The following is a 19,611-nucleotide window of genomic DNA, read 5'->3' as shown; positions in this document are numbered from 1 at the left end:
ACCAAAAGTTATAAGCATGTGAATAACTTCAGGGCATCATGCCGATGACCCATACAGAGTTTCGTAATGATATGCTAACGCGTTCATTTTACTACAAAATTCAAAATGGCCAATTAATGAAGAATTGGATATCATTCAACTTGGTATGATGCAAATCGAACGAGACCACTTTTATGACTGTGATAAATCGTTACGAAGTTAAGCAAAAATAGATTTTTTTTGCATCTCTGGACCAGTAGGTGGCGCTGTGGTGAAACGCAGCATGTATCCTCAGGTCATGCTTGTGATGATGTGTACCAAGTTTGACCAGATTACGATAAAGCGTTGCAGAGATACAGCCTTATGTCCATTTTCGCAAGTGCTACGTAAAATTGATTTGCTCGTTATTCAAAAACACTTTTGACAAATCGACTTAAATTCCATAATTTGCTTGTTACTGAAGATGATCTGGCAAAAAAATTATGCAAATCGGATAAATCACCTAGGAGGAGGTTGAAAAGTAGTTTTTGGTGGAAAAATTGGGCGGGAAAATTGTCTCAACCAACTTTTTTTTTTTCACGACAATTTTGTTTCTAGCACCTAGGATTGAAAAGTTATTGGCACAAACTTCAGTCAAACTTGTTTGTGGTGGTGGCGCTAGAGGGATTGAGTTAGAGACTCCAAAACTGGTGTAGTTAATGTTGGCCCAGTCCTCTATCAATGTGCCAAATTTCATAACTTCATAACTTTGGACTGCCATAGATAAATCATAAAGCTGTGAAATTCAATGCATTGACTGGATATGGAGGGACGCTTCAGTTCTTTGGGATTACAGTTACAGACGTGCATTCTCTTCTGGATTTGCACGGATCTGACCGGGACTTCATTAAATGTTTCTGATGCGCAGGCATTAGGCTTCGGGTCAGAGAATGAATGTTTATGGTGATGCGCGGGTGCCATGTGTTGTAACTCTGAAGCCCTCAGGAGCCGATCGGCTTTGGACACCGACAGAGGGAAAGTGTGAGGAGAAAAAACCAGGACACACACACAAATGATCGGCATCAAAGTCAAAGTCGCTGGGAAAGTCATTACGAGCGAAGGAGGAGGAGAGGGAAAAAACAGACGTCTGGGGAGCAGTAAGAGCTGCTTATTTCAACGACCAACATCACTAAAGAGCTGGAGCCGTCAGTCAATTTCAGAGTGTTTAAAAACTGTGTGTGTGTGTGTGTGTGTGTGTGTGTGTGTGTGTGTGTGTGTGTGTGTGTGTGTGTGTGTGTGTGTGTGTGTGTGTGTGTGTGTGTGTGTGTGTGTGTGTGTGTGTGTGTGTGTGTGTGAGAAGTTAACAGTAGATATGTGTTGATTACAGTGAATCTCAGATGTCTAGTGCTGTCGACTTCATGTTCTCATTATCAGTGTTTGTAAAGGCTCTGCTTTCTGACCTGAGCAAAAAAGTTTAGTTTGTGCAGCAAAACCACCTAGTAACCACCCAGAACACCCTAGCAACCGCATCACAATGCCCGCGATGGCATCATTGGTGGGCAAACGGCACTCGCATTTTCTCCAGAAAACTTAATTACTAGTTAATTACTTGAAAATGTATGATAAAGCTGAATAAAGTTAATATAACCTTTTTTAAAATCTTGCAAATAAAAAAATATTATATATATGCTCTTTTACCCCAAACACTGAGCCGAACACCAGAACCGTGACCAACACAGGACAACTTGAATGGAAAAAAATATGATAAAAATATTCATTAGTTTACCCTAACATTATGATACCGATCAGGCAATTACAGTGAATAACCAGTGGCGGGCTGTCAGGGCCAGCAGGGCCTTCTCTGCTGGTCCTGTCAAAATCATTATATATATATATATATATATATATATATATATATATATATATATATATATATATATATATATATATATATATATATATATATATACAGTCTTGTTCAAAATAATAGCAGTGCAATGTGACTAACCAGAATAATCAAGGTTTTTAGTATATTTTTTATTGCTACGTGGCAAACAAGTTACCAGTAGGTTCAGTAGATTCTCAGAAAACAAATGAGACCCAGCATTCATGATATGCACGCTCTTAAGGCTGTGCAATTGGGCAATTAGTTGAAAGGGGTGTGTTCAAAAAAATAGCAGTGTCTACCTTTGACTGTACAAACTCAAAACTATTTTGTACAAACATTTTTTTTTTCTGGGATTTAGCAATCCTGTGAATCACTAAACTAATATTTAGTTGTATGACCACAGTTTTTTAAAACTGCTTGACATCTGTGTGGCATGGAGTCAACCAACTTGTGGCACCTCTCAGCTGTTATTCCACTCCATGATTCTTTAACAACATTCCACAATTCATTCACATTTCTTGGTTTTGCTTCAGAAACAGCATTTTTGATATCACCCCACAAGTTCTCAATTGGATTAAGGTCTGGAGATTGGGCTGGCCACTCCATAACATTAATTTTGTTGGTTTGGAACCAAGACTTTGCCCGTTTACTAGTGTGTTTTGGGTCATTGTCTTGTTGAAACAACCGTTTCAAGGGCATGTCCTCTTCAGCATAGGGCAACATGACCTCTTCAAGTATTTGAACATATGCAAACTGATCCATGATCCCTGGTATGCGATAAATAGGCCCAACACCATAGTAGGAGAAACATGCCCATATCATGATGCTTGCACCTCCATGCTTCACTGTCTTCACTGTGTACTGTGGCTTGAATTCAGAGTTTGGGGGTCGTCTCACAAACTGCCTGTGGCCCTTGGACCCAAAAAGAACAATTTTACTCTCATCAGTCCACAAAATGTTCCTCCATTTCTCTTTAGGCCAGTTGATGTGTTCTTTGGCAAATTGTAACCTCTTCTGCACATGCCTTTTTTTTAACAGAGGGACTTTGCGGGGGATTCTTGAAAATAGATTAGCTTCACACAGACGTCTTCTAACTGTCACAGTACTTACAGGTAACTCCAGACGGTCTTTGATCATCCTGGAGGTGATCATTGGCTGAGCCTTTGCCATTCTGGTTATTCTTCTATCCATTTTGATGGTTGTCTTCCGTTTTCTTCCACGTCTCTCTGGTTTTGCTCTCCATTTTAAGGCATTGGAGATCATTTTAGCTGAACAGCCTATCATTTTTTGCACCTCTTTATGGGTTTTCCCCTCTCTAATCAACTTTTTAATCAAAGTACGCTGTTCTTCTGAACAATGTCTTGAACGACCCATTTTCCTCAGCTTTCAAATGCATGTTCAACAAGTGTTGGCTTCATCCTTAAATAGGGGCCACCTGATTTACACCTGTTTCTTCACAAAATTGATGACCTCAGTGATTGAATGCCACACTGCTATTTTTTTGAACACACCCCTTTCAACTAATTCAACTAATTGCCCAATTGCACAGCCTTAAGAGCGTGCATATCATGAATGCTGGGTCTCATTTGTTTTCTGAGAATCTACTGAACCTACTGGTAACTTGTTTGCCACGTAGCAATAAAAAATATACTAAAAACCTTGATTATTCTGGTTAGTCACATTGTACTGCTATTATTTTGAACAAGACTGTATATATATATATATAGTTACGATTATATTTCCAGAAAGAATGTATGTATTTTTGGTGTATTTTCCATATGTCATCATCTAAACGCATCACAGCCCGAGGACCAGCACTAGTAGAATAGCTTGCCTTCCATTGAAGCTGCTATTTTCCATTGGACCATAGCTTTGACTGACGTGGGTCATTAGCCAATCAAAATTTTATGTGTAGTGACAGAACGGCCCAGAGGCCCAGCGATGTGTCGGTGTGCTACCCCCTGCTGATGTCATCAGCCGTCTGAACTTTTCGCGGGTTGTGAGAATTCTGTGTGAAATAAACTATGGCCGCCGCGGATGACAGGCTGCGTGCGAATGATCGATCCTGATGTCAAGCCGGTAATGTTAGCTAACAAGCAGTGTTTTTCCTGTTTCTTTGGATGTTCTGTTGGTCCGTATTTTTGTTTGTTTAAGAGTATTTGTGCCAGCTGATTTTGATTCTTTTCCCCATTTGCCTAAACGGTGACACGTGAGTGCAGTATCATCAATAAATAGTCAAATTGCATTTTTGTCTCGCGTGTACTTTTTGCTTGCCCCCTTCCCAACGAACACTATGAAAGCAAAGTTCGTAGTAGTATTGCGTACAGTGCATTATTGTATTTTGCGCGTGTGTGTGTGTGTGTGTGTATTATGACACACAGGAGAGGGTGAAATATGAGGACATTGGCCATGTCACTTTTCAAAATGCTTATAAATCATACAGGATGAGGTTTTTTTTAGAAAGTAAAAATGCAGAATGTTTCATGTGATTGGTAGGTTTAGGGGCAGTGGCAGTGTAGGGTGTGTGTGTTGTTATGGCGACGGCGTGGGGCTTGTTGATCGTGTGTGTGTGTTGTTATGGCGACGGCGTGGGGCTTGTTGATCGTGTGTGTGTGTTGTTATGGCGACGGCGTGGGGCTTGTTGATCGTGTGTGTGTGTTGTTATGGCGACGGCGTGGGGCGTGTTGATCGTTAGTGAAGGCCCTGACTGAAACCCCACGGTACGCTACTGTGAATAACACTGCTGATCTCTTCATCACGGCTCCTGTTAGTGGGTGGGATATATTAGGCAGCAAGTGAACATTTAGTCCTCAGAGTTGATGTGTGTGAAGCAGGAGAAATGGGCAAGCGTAAGGATTTGAGCGAGTTTGGCCAGATTGTGACGGCTAGACGACTGGGTCAGAGCATCTCCAAAACTGCAGCTCTTGTGGGCTGTTCCCGGTCTGCAGTGGTCAGTATCTATCAAAAGTGCTCCAAGGAAGGACCAGTGGAGAACCGGCCACAGGGTCATGGGCGGCCAAGGCTCATTGATGACCGTGGGGAGCGAAGGCTGGCCCGTGGGGTCCGATCAAACAGACGAGCTACTGGAGCTCAAACTGCTCCAGAAGTTAATGCTGGTTCTGATAGAAAGCTGTCAGAATACACAGAGCAGCTCAGTTTGAGGCGACATCGACCTGTCATTATGTTATGCCTGATCGGTAATGATAATGTTGCTCTTCCTATTTTCACGACCAGGAGGCTACAAGTGATTTATGAGTGAGTGAGTCAGTGAATCATTCACTCAACCGATTCGTTCAGACGCAGATTAATCTGAAAAGACTCGTAATCTGGTCATGTAATGCACATGTAGGGTGGCAGTGGCTCAGTGGTTCTCCGGAAGGTGTGTGTAACGCAGACTGGGAATGAGTTTGACCCGCAGGACGAGCTCGGATCTCCATCTGTGGGACATTCCTGGCATTCTCCAGCCCGTTTCAATAGTTTGGTCTGGTGAAGCGTCAGGCACGGCCCATAAAGCTGCAGTCTGACCCTTCACCCCTGTCTGCGCTCCTTCTCTCTCTCTCTCTCTCTCTCTCTCTCTCTCTCTCTCTCTCTCTCTCTCTCTCTCTCTCTCTCTCTCTCTCTCTCTCTCTCTAAATATATATATATATAAAGCATCATTATTTTATTTTCTACTCTCATTGAAAATTGGAACACTTTGAAGAGGTTTGGAGTGTAGAAAGAATGCTGAGCTGGATTGAAAATTAGGCATTGCACTTTGTTGAAGAGTTTGAGTAATTTAAACAGGTCGAATATATATATATAAATAACAAAAAAAATCTAAGCCCATTTTTTAAAAAAATTGTTACATTTTTTTAAAGTAACAATTTTTTCATAATTTGTATTTTTTTATTCTTTTTTATTAGATGTTAAATAGAACATATTTCATGTCACGTTTAACTGCAAAATCAATAGAATTTTGTTTTTATGTTTTTCATATGCATTACATTATATTTTCACATTTTCAGGAAAATTAAGCCTACTGTAAAAAATTATATGTTCAATAAGTTATGACAACAGATGTTTTTACATTGTTTTAACCCATCAAAATAAGTTAACTGTTAAACTTCTTTTATTAGTTATACAAGATTTGAAGATCATTTTTTAAAGTCAGTTTAACATAATTTAAGTTGAAATAACAAACATTCAAGTCGATTGTACTGCAAAAGTTCAGAATGTGCCTTTTTTTACAGTGTTAAGTTTTTTTTAAAGGACATTATTTTTTAATATTTTATTTGTACATCATTAAATAACACATACATATACAAATATGTGTGTGTGTGTGTGTGTGTGTGTGTGTGTGTGTGTGTGTGTGTGTGTGTGTGTGTGTGTGTGTGTGTGTGTGAGTCTTTTCCTCAGTGTATGTCAGATTTCCCGTCGTAACACCTGTGTGTGTGTGTGTGTGTGTGTGTGTGTGTGTGTGTGTGTGTGTGTGTGTGTGTGTGTGTGTGTGTGTGTGCGTGTGCGTGTGCGTGTGTGTGTGTGTGAGAGAGAGAGAGAGAGAGAAAGTGAGATGACCATGTGCCGTCGGAAACATTCCAGTCTCCAGCTGTGAAACGGAGGATGGACAGACATGTGTCTCTCTCTTTCTTTCTTTCACTCTCTCTCTTTCTCATAAGTGAGGGCAGATGCAGGACACATGCAGCTTCAGGTTATTTTCCTTAACGTTGCTTCAGCGTTAAACAGATGAAGGCGCGTGACTGAGACACTGACCACCATTAATCAAGAGCAGGTTATTTTTAGTAAAGCAGGAGAGAGAGAGAGAGAGAGAGAGAGAGAGAGAACTAATGGCTTGACCAATCACAACACACTGCTCCAGCCGACCAATCAGAGCACAGTGTTCTTTTCAGAAGGTGGGGCTTCATAGAAACAAGTCCTAAACAGAATTACTGACAGACTGGGGAAAGTGGAGCCGCAACACTGGAGAATATGAGGAAATAACCTGCTCTAGAGCCATAAAACTGACCAGTCAGGGTGACCTCTGACCCCTGACCCCGCCGAAAGCACCAACAGTGGCACGTGAGCATCAGAACTGGACCACGGAGCAATGGAAGAAGGTGGCCTGGTCTGAGGAATCACGTGTTCTTCTACATCACGTGGATGGCCGGGTGTGTGTGTGTGTGTGTGGCTTACCTGGGGAACACATGGCCCCAGGATGCACTATGGGAAGAAGGCGAGCCGGCGGAGGCAGTGTGATGCTTTGGCCAATGCTTTTAAATACATGATGTCAAGTGGCATTAGGTTCATGTTGCAGTTTTTAAAAAGCGGTCCATCGTTGTGGTGCATTATGGGAATGAGACTGTAGTATCTGCGTAACCCGTCCCTGCGTCTCAATTCACACACTCCGTACTAAATAGTATTCGAGAATAAAATTAGTATGTCCCAAATCGTAGTATGTTGAAAAGAGTATGCCAAAGATACCCGGATGCAGGGTGCGAACTAAGGGGGAGCTAGGGGGAGCTCGGCTCCCCTAAATAAGACATGGGCTCCCCTGAAAACGTGATTTGAGAAATTTTGGGGGGTCTCAAAAATATTGACACCGTGTTATTTTGAGGTGCAATTTCAGTTTTCTGTAATGTGATCATCTTGGATTATTATATGTAAAATTGCTAAAAATATATAATTAATTCATGCATGACGGCAATTTAAATCTAATTCACTTTCATAAAGATAACTATATATGCTGTTCTTGTCATGACCATCAAGGTGTGGTGGCGCTGCAGTGCAAATTCTACTCATGTTTAGTACATGTCAACGCAAAGATTCGTAGAAAAAACTAAAACGAATATCCACTTCTTGATCTTGGATTTCTGGAAGAACAGCAAAGGAAGCTGACCCCATGCCTCTGTGGTCGATTCTGTGATAAGGCATGTTATTCCCAATTATGTGTTGTGGCTGGGTTGGTATAGGTCTGCGCGACTATCAATGTCCTAATAAGACTAACGTTAATTAAATGGAGGAATTATGGTATTCTTCTGTATGACGAGTAACTTCAACCGTTCATGTGAACTCAAAGACAGCCGGATGCTTTGTTTATAGACTATTTGTGGGCTTTTTGACCTATCAATTCTTGTTTTTTCTTCCTTCATTAAAATCAAAGATGTTCTTCAATGATTGTAAATTGTATATTAAGAGTCTCCGCAATGCATTAAGCAATAGATTGACCCGTTCACCAGTGTGTGAAGGAATATACACGTCCTCTCTTCCACGCGCACAACCCCCCCCCCCCCCACACACACACACACCCGAAAAGTGGGCTCCCCCAAAGGCCACGATATAGTTCGAACACTGCCCGGATGGTTTACTATTTCCGCTCAGTATTCGAAGTGCGGATCGACACACACTCTAACGGCTGATATTACCCACAACCCACTGCGAGGTGGATGAGGATTCGATTAGAACTACAAATGAGGATAAAAAGTGTTAAAAAACTACAAACATGGCGGATGTGCGAGTCCGACCGTTAAGTAGAGAAGTTTAGATAAAGGGGTTTGAGTGATCAACTATCAGTATTAACCTGACTAAAGATATTTATTCAGTGCTGTCCTCATTATATTTCACCGGCAGCAGCACTGAGAACTTTAGTAATGACACGTTTGGCCTTTAACTTCTAAATTCATCATTATATTTAACCTGCGAATCAACATTTCTCCCCGATATGGAAGTTAATCTGAATGTTGATGGCTTTAACTGTGATGATGATTGACAGGGCAGTTTAAACGGTTATGGGATGCGCGTAACTAAGCAACAGAGTCCGTTAAAGATGACGAAGTAGTCCCGAAGCTTGCACACTCTTCTTCTACACACTCAAAACTATGTGCTTTTTCTTCACTAAAAGAGTATATACTTTTAGGACGTAGTATAAGTAGGCGAATTGGGACGCAGCACGTGTGTAAGTCGAGTCTGATCAGGGACGTTTCGACGGAGATGACATCATATCCTGTGGGACAGGAAGCAAACACAGCCAGTTTCTCATCCAAACACCAGGAGCTCCTGTGGTTGAAATGAATCACATCTTCCACTTCCTCTGAGTTTCACTGCACTTTAGCCGCACTCGACGCAGGTGAGCCGAACCAGCTGACGTGGTTAAAAATTAAACAATTCAGTTTTGGGCAGCGATGGGACGGAAGAAGAACAGCGTGAGTTGAGCAGTGACAAGAAAACGGCATCGCCGAGTCAACGGGTGTCCATAAAACATGACTCCAATAATGCACCGCGGATGGATTTGCACCATGAACTTACTGCCATTTCACATTGCCATTTTTATTTTCTGTTTACACTGCAAAAAAATGCTTTTCTTACTTAGTATTTTTGTCTTCTTTCTAGTCTTAATATCAAAAAATTCTAAAATTAAGAAACATTTACTAGACAAGTACAAATTATTGTCTTGTTTTTGGGAAAAATACCTCAAAATGAAGAGAGTTTTTGCTTAAAATAAGATAAATAATCTGCCAATGGGGTGAGAAAAATAATCTTGTTTTCTGTTTGGGACGGAAACAAGAAACAAGATTATTTTTCTCACCCTATTGGCAGATTATTTATCTTGTTTTAAGCAAAAACTCTTAATTTTGATTTTATTTTTAAGAAAACATGAAAAAAATATATGTCGTCTTACTTATACAGTAAATGTATCTTGATTTAACAATTGTTAGATATTAAGACTAGAAACAAGACAAAATTTTTAAGTAAAAAGAAAATAGAAAATTGCAGTGTATAAACAATTCAATCATAGTGTCTAACAGGAATAGATTGGGTTATGAACTCAAAAAACAACCGTTTGAGGTGAAAACGGATTTATTTAACATCAAATGTGGAACGGGACTTGATTTTATCTATCAGGAATTATAGTGTAGTAGGCATTGAGAATAATTAATAGCTGATATATGTTGGTTTGTAGTATAAAGTTAAAGTTAAATATTTGTGTGTGTGTGTGTGTGTGTGTGTGTGTGTGTGTGTGTGTGTGTGTGTGTGTGTGTGTGTGTGTGTGTGTGTGTGTGTGTGTGTGTGTGTGTGTGTGTGTGTGTGTGTGTGTGTGTGTGTGTGTGTGTGTGTGTGTGGCGTCTTGATCCGGACGGCTGAGAGAGCGTCCCATCTGAGCACTGACTGTTTACGGTGACGTTTTTACAGCCTTGTTTCTACTTTACACATAATGCATAAATACATGCATGAGCGAGAATGTATTTCACATGGAAACTGTTACCCTCAATGTATACAGTGTTTCAGTGCCGTTATGGAGAAGTAATTGCTGTAATTTTCTGGGGAATGACATGCCTCATGAGGTCAGGGGCTTTCCCCTCCAAAACGCCAACGGAAACACTTCAGAAACACAGAGACCTGATACAGCAGTGCCTGAACCAGACCTGAAACTAGCTACCGAGACTAGCTCACTCACTGAACTACACCGAGACCAGCTCACTCACTGAACTACACCGAGACCAGCTCACTCACTGAACTACACCGAGACCAGCTCACTCACTGAACTACACCGAGACCAGCTCACTCACTGAACTACACCGAGACCAGCTCACTCACTGAACTACACCGAGACCAGCTCACTCACTGAACTACACCGAGACCAGCTCACTCACTGAACTACACCGAGACCAGCTCACTCACTGAACTACACCGAGACTAGCTCACTCACTGAACTACACCGAGACCAGCTCACTCACTAAACTACACCGAGACCAGCTCACTCACTGAACTACACCGAGACCAGCTCACTCACGGAACTACACCGAGACCAGCTCACTCACTGAACTACACCGAGACCAGCTCACTCACGGAACTACACCGAGACCAGCTCACTCACTGAACTACACCGAGACCTGCTCACTCACTGAACTACACCGAGACCAGCTCACTCACTGAACTACACCGAGACCAGCTCACTCACTGAACTACACCGAGACCTGCTCACTCACTGAACTACACCGAGACCAGCTCACTCACTAAACTACACCGAGACCAGCTCACTCACTGAACTACACCGAGACCAGCTCACTCACTGAACTACACCGAGACCAGCTCACTCACTAAACTACACCGAGACCAGCTCATTCACTGAACTACACCGAGACCAGCTCACTCACAGAACTACACAGAGACCAGCTCACTCACTGAACTACACCGAGACCAGCTCACTCACTGAACTACACCGAGACCAGCTCACTCACTGAACTACACCGAGACCAGCTCACTCACGGAACTACACCGAGACCAGCTCACTCACGGAACTACACCGAGACCAGCTCACTCACGGAACTACACCGAGACCAGCTCACTCACTGAACTACACCGAGACCTGCTCACTCACTGAACTACACCGAGACCAGCTCACTCACTGAACTACACCGAGACCAGCTCACTCACTAAACTACACCGAGACCAGCTCACTCACGGAACTACACCGAGACCAGCTCACTCACGGAACTACACCGAGACCAGCTCACTCACTGAACTACACCGAGACCAGCTCACTCACTAAACTACACCGAGACCAGCTCACTCACTGAACTACACCGAGACTAGCTCACTCACTGAACTACACCGAGACCAGCTCACTCACTAAACTACACCGAGACCAGCTCACTCACTGAACTACACCGAGACCAGCTCACTCACGGAACTACACCGAGACCAGCTCACTCACTGAACTACACCGAGACCAGCTCACTCACGGAACTACACCGAGACCAGCTCACTCACTGAACTACACCGAGACCTGCTCACTCACTGAACTACACCGAGACCAGCTCACTCACTGAACTACACCGAGACCAGCTCACTCACTGAACTACACCGAGACCAGCTCACTCACTGAACTACACCGAGACCAGCTCACTCACTAAACTACACCGAGACCAGCTCATTCACTGAACTACACCGAGACCAGCTCACTCACTAAACTACACCGAGACCAGCTCACTCACTGAACTACACCGAGACCAGCTCACTCACTGAACTACACCGAGACCTGCTCACTCACTGAACTACACCGAGACCAGCTCACTCACTGAACTACACCGAGACCAGCTCACTCACTGAACTACACCGAGACCAGCTCACTCACTGAACTACACCGAGACCAGCTCACTCACTAAACTACACCGAGACCAGCTCATTCACTGAACTACACCGAGACCAGCTCACTCACTGAACTACACCGAGACCAGCTCACTCACGGAACTACACCGAGACCAGCTCACTCACGGAACTACACAGAGACCAGCTCACTCACTAAACTACACCGAGACCAGCTCACTCACTGAACTACACCGAGACCAGCTCATTCACTGAACTACACCGAGACCAGCTCACTCACTAAACTACACCGAGACCAGCTCACTCACGGAACTACACCGAGACCAGCTCACTCACTGAACTACACCGAGACCAGCTCACTCACTGAACTACACCGAGACCAGCTCACTCACTGAACTACACCGAGACCAGCTCACTCACTGAACTACACCGAGACCAGCTCACTCACTGAACTACACCGAGACCAGCTCACTCACTGAACTACACCGAGACCAGCTCATTCACGGAACTACACCGAGACCAGCTCACTCACGGAACTACACCGAGACCAGCTCACTCACTGAACTACACCGAGACCTGCTCACTCACTGAACTACACCGAGACCAGCTCACTCACTGAACTACACCGAGACCAGCTCACTCACTGAACTACACCGAGACCAGCTCACTCACTAAACTACACCGAGACCAGCTCACTCACTGAACTACACCGAGACCAGCTCACTCACTAAACTACACCGAGACCAGCTCACTCACTGAACTACACCGAGACCAACTCACTCACTGAACTACACCGAGACCTGCTCACTCACTGAACTACACCGAGACCAGCTCACTCACTGAACTACACCGAGACCAGCTCACTCACTGAACTACACCGAGACCAGCTCACTCACTGAACTACACCGAGACCAGCTCACTCACTAAACTACACCGAGACCAGCTCATTCACTGAACTACACCGAGACCAGCTCACTCACTAAACTACACCGAGACCAGCTCACTCACGGAACTACACCGAGACCAGCTCACTCACTGAACTACACCGAGACCAGCTCACTCACGGAACTACACAGAGACCAGCTCACTCACTGAACTACACCGAGACCAGCTCACTCACTGAACTACACCGAGACCAGCTCACTCACTGAACTACACCGAGACCAGCTCACTCACGGAACTACACCGAGACCAGCTCACTCACGGAACTACACCGAGACCAGCTCACTCACGGAACTACACCGAGACCAGCTCACTCACTGAACTACACCGAGACCTGCTCACTCACTGAACTACACCGAGACCAGCTCACTCACTGAACTACACCGAGACCAGCTCACTCACTGAACTACACCGAGACCAGCTCACTCACTAAACTACACCGAGACCAGCTCACTCACTGAACTACACCGAGACCAGCTCACTCACTGAACTACACCGAGACCAGCTCACTCACTGAACTACACCGAGACCAGCTCACTCACTGAACTACACCGAGACCTGCTCACTCACTGAACTACACCGAGACCAGCTCACTCACTGAACTACACCGAGACCAGCTCACTCACTGAACTACACCGAGACCAGCTCACTCACTGAACTACACCGAGACCAGCTCACTCACTAAACTACACCGAGACCAGCTCATTCACTGAACTACACCGAGACCAGCTCACTCACTAAACTACACCGAGACCAGCTCACTCACGGAACTACACCGAGACCAGCTCACTCACTGAACTACACCGAGACCAGCTCACTCATTACACCGAGACCAGCTCACTCACTGAACTACACCGAGACCAGCTCACTCACGGAACTACACCGAGACCAGCTCACTCACTGAACTACACCGAGACCAGCTCACTCACGGAACTACACCGAGACCAGCTCACTCACTGAACTACACCGAGACCAGCTCACTCACTGAACTACACCGAGACCAGCTCACTCACGGAACTACACCGAGACCAGCTCACTCACTGAACTACACCGAGACCAGCTCACTCACTGAACTACACCGAGACCAGCTCACTCACTGAACTACACCGAGACCAGCTCACTCACTGAACTACACCGAGACCAGCTCACTCACTGAACTACACCGAGACCAGCTCACTCACTGAACTACACCGAGACCAGCTCACTCACTGAACTACACCGAGACCAGCTCACTCACTGAACTACACCGAGACCAGCTCACTCACTGAACTACACCGAGACCAGCTCACTCACTGAACTACACCGAGACCAGCTCACTCACTGAACTACACCGAGACCAGCTCACTCACTGAACTACACCGAGACCAGCTCACTCACTGAACTACACCGAGACCAGCTCACTCACGGAACTACACCGAGACCAGCTCACTCACGGAACTACACCGAGACCAGCTCACTCACTGAACTACACCGAGACCAGCTCACTCACGGAACTACACCGAGACCAGCTCACTCACTGAACTACACCGAGACCAGCTCACTCACTGAACTACACCGAGACCAGCTCACTCACTGAACTACACCGAGACCAGCTCACTCACTGAACTACACCGAGACCAGCTCACTCACTGAACTACACCGAGACCAGCTCACTCACTGAACTACACCGAGACCAGCTCACTCACTGAACTACACCGAGACCAGCTCACTCACTGAACTACACCGAGACCAGCTCACTCACTGAACTACACCGAGACCAGCTCACTCACGGAATTACACCGAGACCAGCTCACTCACTGAACTACACCGAGACCAGCTCACTCACGGAACTACACCGAGACCAGCTCACTCACTGAACTACACCGAGACCAGCTCACTCTGAACTACACCGAGACCAGCTCACTCACTGAACTACACCGAGACCAACTCACTCACTGAACTACACCGAGACCAGCTCACTCACTGAACTACACCGAGACCAGCTCACTCACTGAACTACAACGAGACCAGCTCACTCACTGAACTACACCGAGACCAGCTCACTCACTGAACTACACCGAGACCAGCTCACTCACTGAACTACACCGAGACCAGCTCACTCACTGAACTACACCGAGACCAGCTCACTCACTGAACTACACCGAGACCAGCTCACTCACTGAACTACACCGAGACCAGCTCACTCACGGAACTACACCGAGACCAGCTCACTCACGGAACTACACCGAGACCAGCTCACTCACTGAACTACACCGAGACCAGCTCACTCACTGAACTACACCGAGACCAGCTCACTCACTGAACTACACCGAGACCAGCTCACTCACTGAACTACACCGAGACCAGCTCACTCACTGAACAACACCGAGACCAGCTCACTCACTGAACTACACCGAGACCAGCTCACTCACTGAACTACACCGAGACCAGCTCACTCACTGAACTACACCGAGACCAGCTCACTCACTGAACTACACCGAGACCAGCTCACTCACTGAACTACACCGAGACCAGCTCACTCACTGAACTACACCGAGACTTGCCCATTTCTCCGGCTTCTAACACATCAACTCTGAGGACAAAATGTTCACTTGCTGCCTAATATATCCCACCCAATATATGGTAAAATATGAAATTAAATAATATATGATTTATTTAAATATATAATATATTTATATCATTTTATACATGGATGTACATGTATACACACACACACACACACACAAAGTATATCATGTTAATAATAAATTATAGGAGTATTATCATCAGTGTGTGGACATTTACTTGTTTTCCCACACTAGCCACCCAGTCAGTCTGAAGCAACCCGACTCTCAGACACGCGGTTCAGCTCAACATCCTCTTCCTCTACAGCGGATTTACCTGTGTGAGATCCGCAGGTCCATCCGTGTGTGTGTGTGTGTGTGTGTGTACCTCAAACACAAGCCTCCATTCAGACGGCCGGGGAAGCCGTTCGTCAAACTCTGGGCTCGTCGATGACAGTCCCGGTGTGTCTCCAGCGTGCGGTTGCCTTGTCACCCTCTCAGGTTGCGCAGAAAACTCCCAGCATCCTACAGGAGAGTCTCTAAAGCTGGGGAAGAAAAAAAAACATGCAGTTTTTCTATTTTTTAAGCGATAAATCAAAACCAATAAAACATATTTATGTACATGTTTATAAAAACACAGACTACACTAAATCACCAGAAACCTCTTTTGTGCCTTTGATCCAAGACCGAGTCCCGATACAATACTTTCGGGTACCTTAAACTTTGGGTTACCTTTTATTTTAATGGGATAGTTCACCCAAAAATGAGCATGTGATGTTGATCTGCTGACCCCCAGAGCATCCAACATGTAGGTGTGTTTGTTTCTTCAGGAGAACACAAATGAAGATTTTTAACTCAACCGTTGCTGTGTGTCGGTCATAATGATGTGAAGGGGGAACAATTCTATGAGAGCAAAAACAAACAAACATGCTTAGACAACACACACACACACCCTGCTGCTCGTGACGACACACTGATGTCTTAAGACACGAACCGATCGGTTTCTGTGAGAAACACAACAGTATTTATGTATACTCATATCAGACGAATCTCATCAAGTGTTCCCATTGGCAGTAACTTCCGTTAGGTGAGGTCAAGCTGGTGTGATATACTGCATTTATATAGAATCTTCAGTTGTGCCTGCGCAGATCGGTCGAATGAGGAATCTACATGGTATAATATCTATGATCGCGCCAGTTTGACCTCCCTAGACGGAAGTTACAGGAGTTAAAAATCTTCATTTGTGTTCTCCTGAAGAAACACACACACCTACATGTTGATGCCCTGGGGGTCAGCAGATAAACATCACAGGCTTATTTTTGGGTGAACTATCCCTTTAATGACTCGTTCCACACCCGTAAGACCTCCGTTCATCTTCACACACAGTTTAAGATATTTTATATTTAGTCCGAGAGCGTATGCAAGTGTATGCACACTATACTGTCCATGTCCAGAAAGGGAATAAAAACATCATCACAGTAGTCCATATGAGACATCAGTGGGTTAATTAGAGTCTCTTGAAGCATCCAAAATACATTTGGGTCCAAAAATAACAAAAACTACGACTTTATTCAGCATTGGCTCCTCTTCCGGGTTTGTCCTCAAATAAAGATTCAAACGGTTATGAATCAGCGAATTGATTCATGATTCGGATCGCGTGTCAAACTGCTGAAATCATGAGACATTGGCGATACGAAGGCCTGTTTATTTCCAGTTAATAATTGTAGTGCATTGACTTAAAATGTTGCTTTGGCAATAAATAAATAAAAAATATTTTTAATGTAATTTAAAAAAAATTTTAATTTAAATATTTAATTTCGTTTTTATTTATGTTTATTTAATTTTTTTATTTAAATGTAATATTTTATATCATCTCGTTTTCTTTATTTAATTTTCATTTATGTTTATTTTGTTTTGTTTCAATTTAATTAAACATAATGTTTTATTTTGTTCCATTTTATGTTTATTTTAATTTTATGTTTATTAATTTTATTTATTTATTTATTTTTAATTTATTCCAACCGAGTATTCTTCAAATAAAGTCTGAATTATGATATGAATCAGGATTACAATGAATCTGTCCTCAAAACATTCAAAACATGAATAAACATGTAATCATCAGTGATCAGCGGTTCATCTGCGGCCTGTGAGCATGAAATGTGATTCGTGTTTATATTTCAGTCCGAGTTGTTTTTATTGTTTGGGGTATAAATCTTTTTATAGCGGCGGTGAAACGCTGGCAGTGCACTTTCAACCTCTGGAACGTTAAATAAGCTTCCCTCCTGTCTGTGGAAATCAAAGCGCAGATATATTTGAGCTCCGCTCCGGCCAAAAGCTCGCTGACGTTCCTCGAGTTCATCCTGTGGTCGCCCCTGGCAACACATCCCAGAATTCCCCTGCTGTCAACCTGAAAGGAGAGGCCTTCTTTCTCCCGCGTTTTTTCTTCTTCTCTTAATGGATCAAAAATCCATTTGTGGAAAGACTGTTGGACCTTTAGAGGAAAAGGGGTCAATTTGAACTCAATGAACACAAAAGCGTGTGTATTGGGTTGCTTCCGCTCGGCCTCTGATAATGCTGGCTTTATTTGAGCGAGAGGGCCGCTTTCCCAACGCCAGTCTCACAGAAGTCATATAGAGAGAAACTGGAAGTAAAAACTCCATTTGTTTTCTCCATAAGGGAATTTATCTTTAACAAAACCATGTAAAGCTCTTAAAGGGGCGGTTCTGTGTTTTTTTCTAGGTTTGGTTGTGTTTATGGGCCGCAGTATATCATGTCTTAACACTTCTTCTTCTTTTTTAAACGCTGTATTTTTCTTCTATCCTCCCTTGATTCCACACCGCTGTCTGTGCTTTGAACGGCTCGTCTGCTTCCTGCTTCTCTGAAGCCCCTCCCTCTGATAAACCCAATGGTCTTAGATTGGTCAGATGGCCAAATGTAGTTTCCTGTATATTTATTGGCTGAAGCACTCTCCTACTATACTCTCTCCTCACTCCTCCATCCTCTCCTCACTCTCTCCTCACTCCTCACTCCTCCATCCTCTCCTCACTCTCTCCTCACTCCTCCATCCTCTCCTCACTCTCTCCTCACTCCTCACTCCTCCATCCTCTCCTCACTCTCTCCTCACTCCTCCATCCTCTCCTCACTCTCTCCTCACTCCTCCATCCTCTCCTCACTCCTCACTCCTCCATCCTCACCTCACTCTCTCCTCACTCCTCACTCCTCCATCCTCTCCCCACTCTCTCCTCACTCCTCCATCCTCACCTCACTCTCTCCTCACTCCTCCATCCTCTACTCACTCTCTCCGCACTCCTCCATCCTCTCCTCGCTCCTCCATCCTCTCCTCACTCCTCCATCCTCTCCTCACTCCCTCCTCACTCCTCCATCCTCACTTCACTCTCTCCTCACTCCTCCATCCTCACCTCACTCTCTCCTCACTCCTCCATCCTCACCTCACTATCTCCTCACTCCTCCATCCTCTCCTCACTCTCTCCTCACTCCTCCATCCTCTCCTCACTCCTCCATCCTCTCCTCACTCTCTCCTCACTCCTCCATCCTCTCCTCACTCTCTCCTCACTCCTCACTCCCTCCTCACTCCTCCATCCTCTCCTCACTTCCTCCTCACTCCTCCATCCTCTCCTCACTCTCTCCTCACTCCTCCATCCTCTCCTCACTCTCTCCTCACTCCTCACTCCCTCCTCACTCCTCCATCCTCTCCTCACTCTCTCCTCACTCCCCCATCCTCTCCTCACTCTCTCCTCACTCCCTCCTCATTCCTCCATCCTCTCCTTACTCCCTCCTCACTCCTCCATCCTCTCCTCACTCCCTCCTCACTCCTCCATCCTCTCCTAACTCTTCCATCCTCATCCCTCAATCCTCAGTCCTCACTTCTCCATCCTCTCCTCACTCCTGCATCCTCTCCTCACTCTCTCCTCACTCCTCCATCCTCTCCTCACTCCCTCCTCACTCCTCCATCCTCTCCTAACTCTTCCATCCTCACCCCTCCATCCTCAGTCCTCACTTCTCCATCCTCTCCTCACTCCTGCATCCTCTCCTCACTCTCTCCTCACTCCTCCATCCTCTCCTCACTCTCTCCTCACTCCTCCATCCTCTCCTCACTCTCTCCTCACTCCTCCATCCTCACCTCACTCCTCACTCCCTCCTCACTCCTCCATCCTCTCCTCACTCTCTCCTCACTCCTCC

General features: G+C 44.8%; 1 protein-coding gene across 8 annotated transcripts in view; it reads right to left on the bottom strand.

Annotated features, from left to right (window-relative positions):
- The window catches only part of pthlha (parathyroid hormone-like hormone a), a 235,193-nt gene that overhangs the window by 201,285 nt on the left and 14,297 nt on the right, over positions 1 to 19,611 (bottom strand). For all 8 annotated transcript variants that reach the window (XM_067428459.1, XM_067428465.1, XM_067428460.1 and 5 more), the window contains exon 3: positions 15,800 to 15,956. The gene's annotated coding sequence lies outside the window, so the exon portion shown is untranslated. The remainder of the gene's footprint in view (positions 1 to 15,799; positions 15,957 to 19,611) is intronic.

The sequence above is a fragment of the Pseudorasbora parva genome, chromosome 20 (assembly GCF_024679245.1).
Source record: "Pseudorasbora parva isolate DD20220531a chromosome 20, ASM2467924v1, whole genome shotgun sequence".
NCBI classification, from domain to species: domain Eukaryota; kingdom Metazoa; phylum Chordata; class Actinopteri; order Cypriniformes; family Gobionidae; genus Pseudorasbora; species Pseudorasbora parva.
The sequence above is the reverse complement of the archived record's forward strand: the minus strand, read 5'-3'. Positions and strand labels throughout refer to the sequence as shown.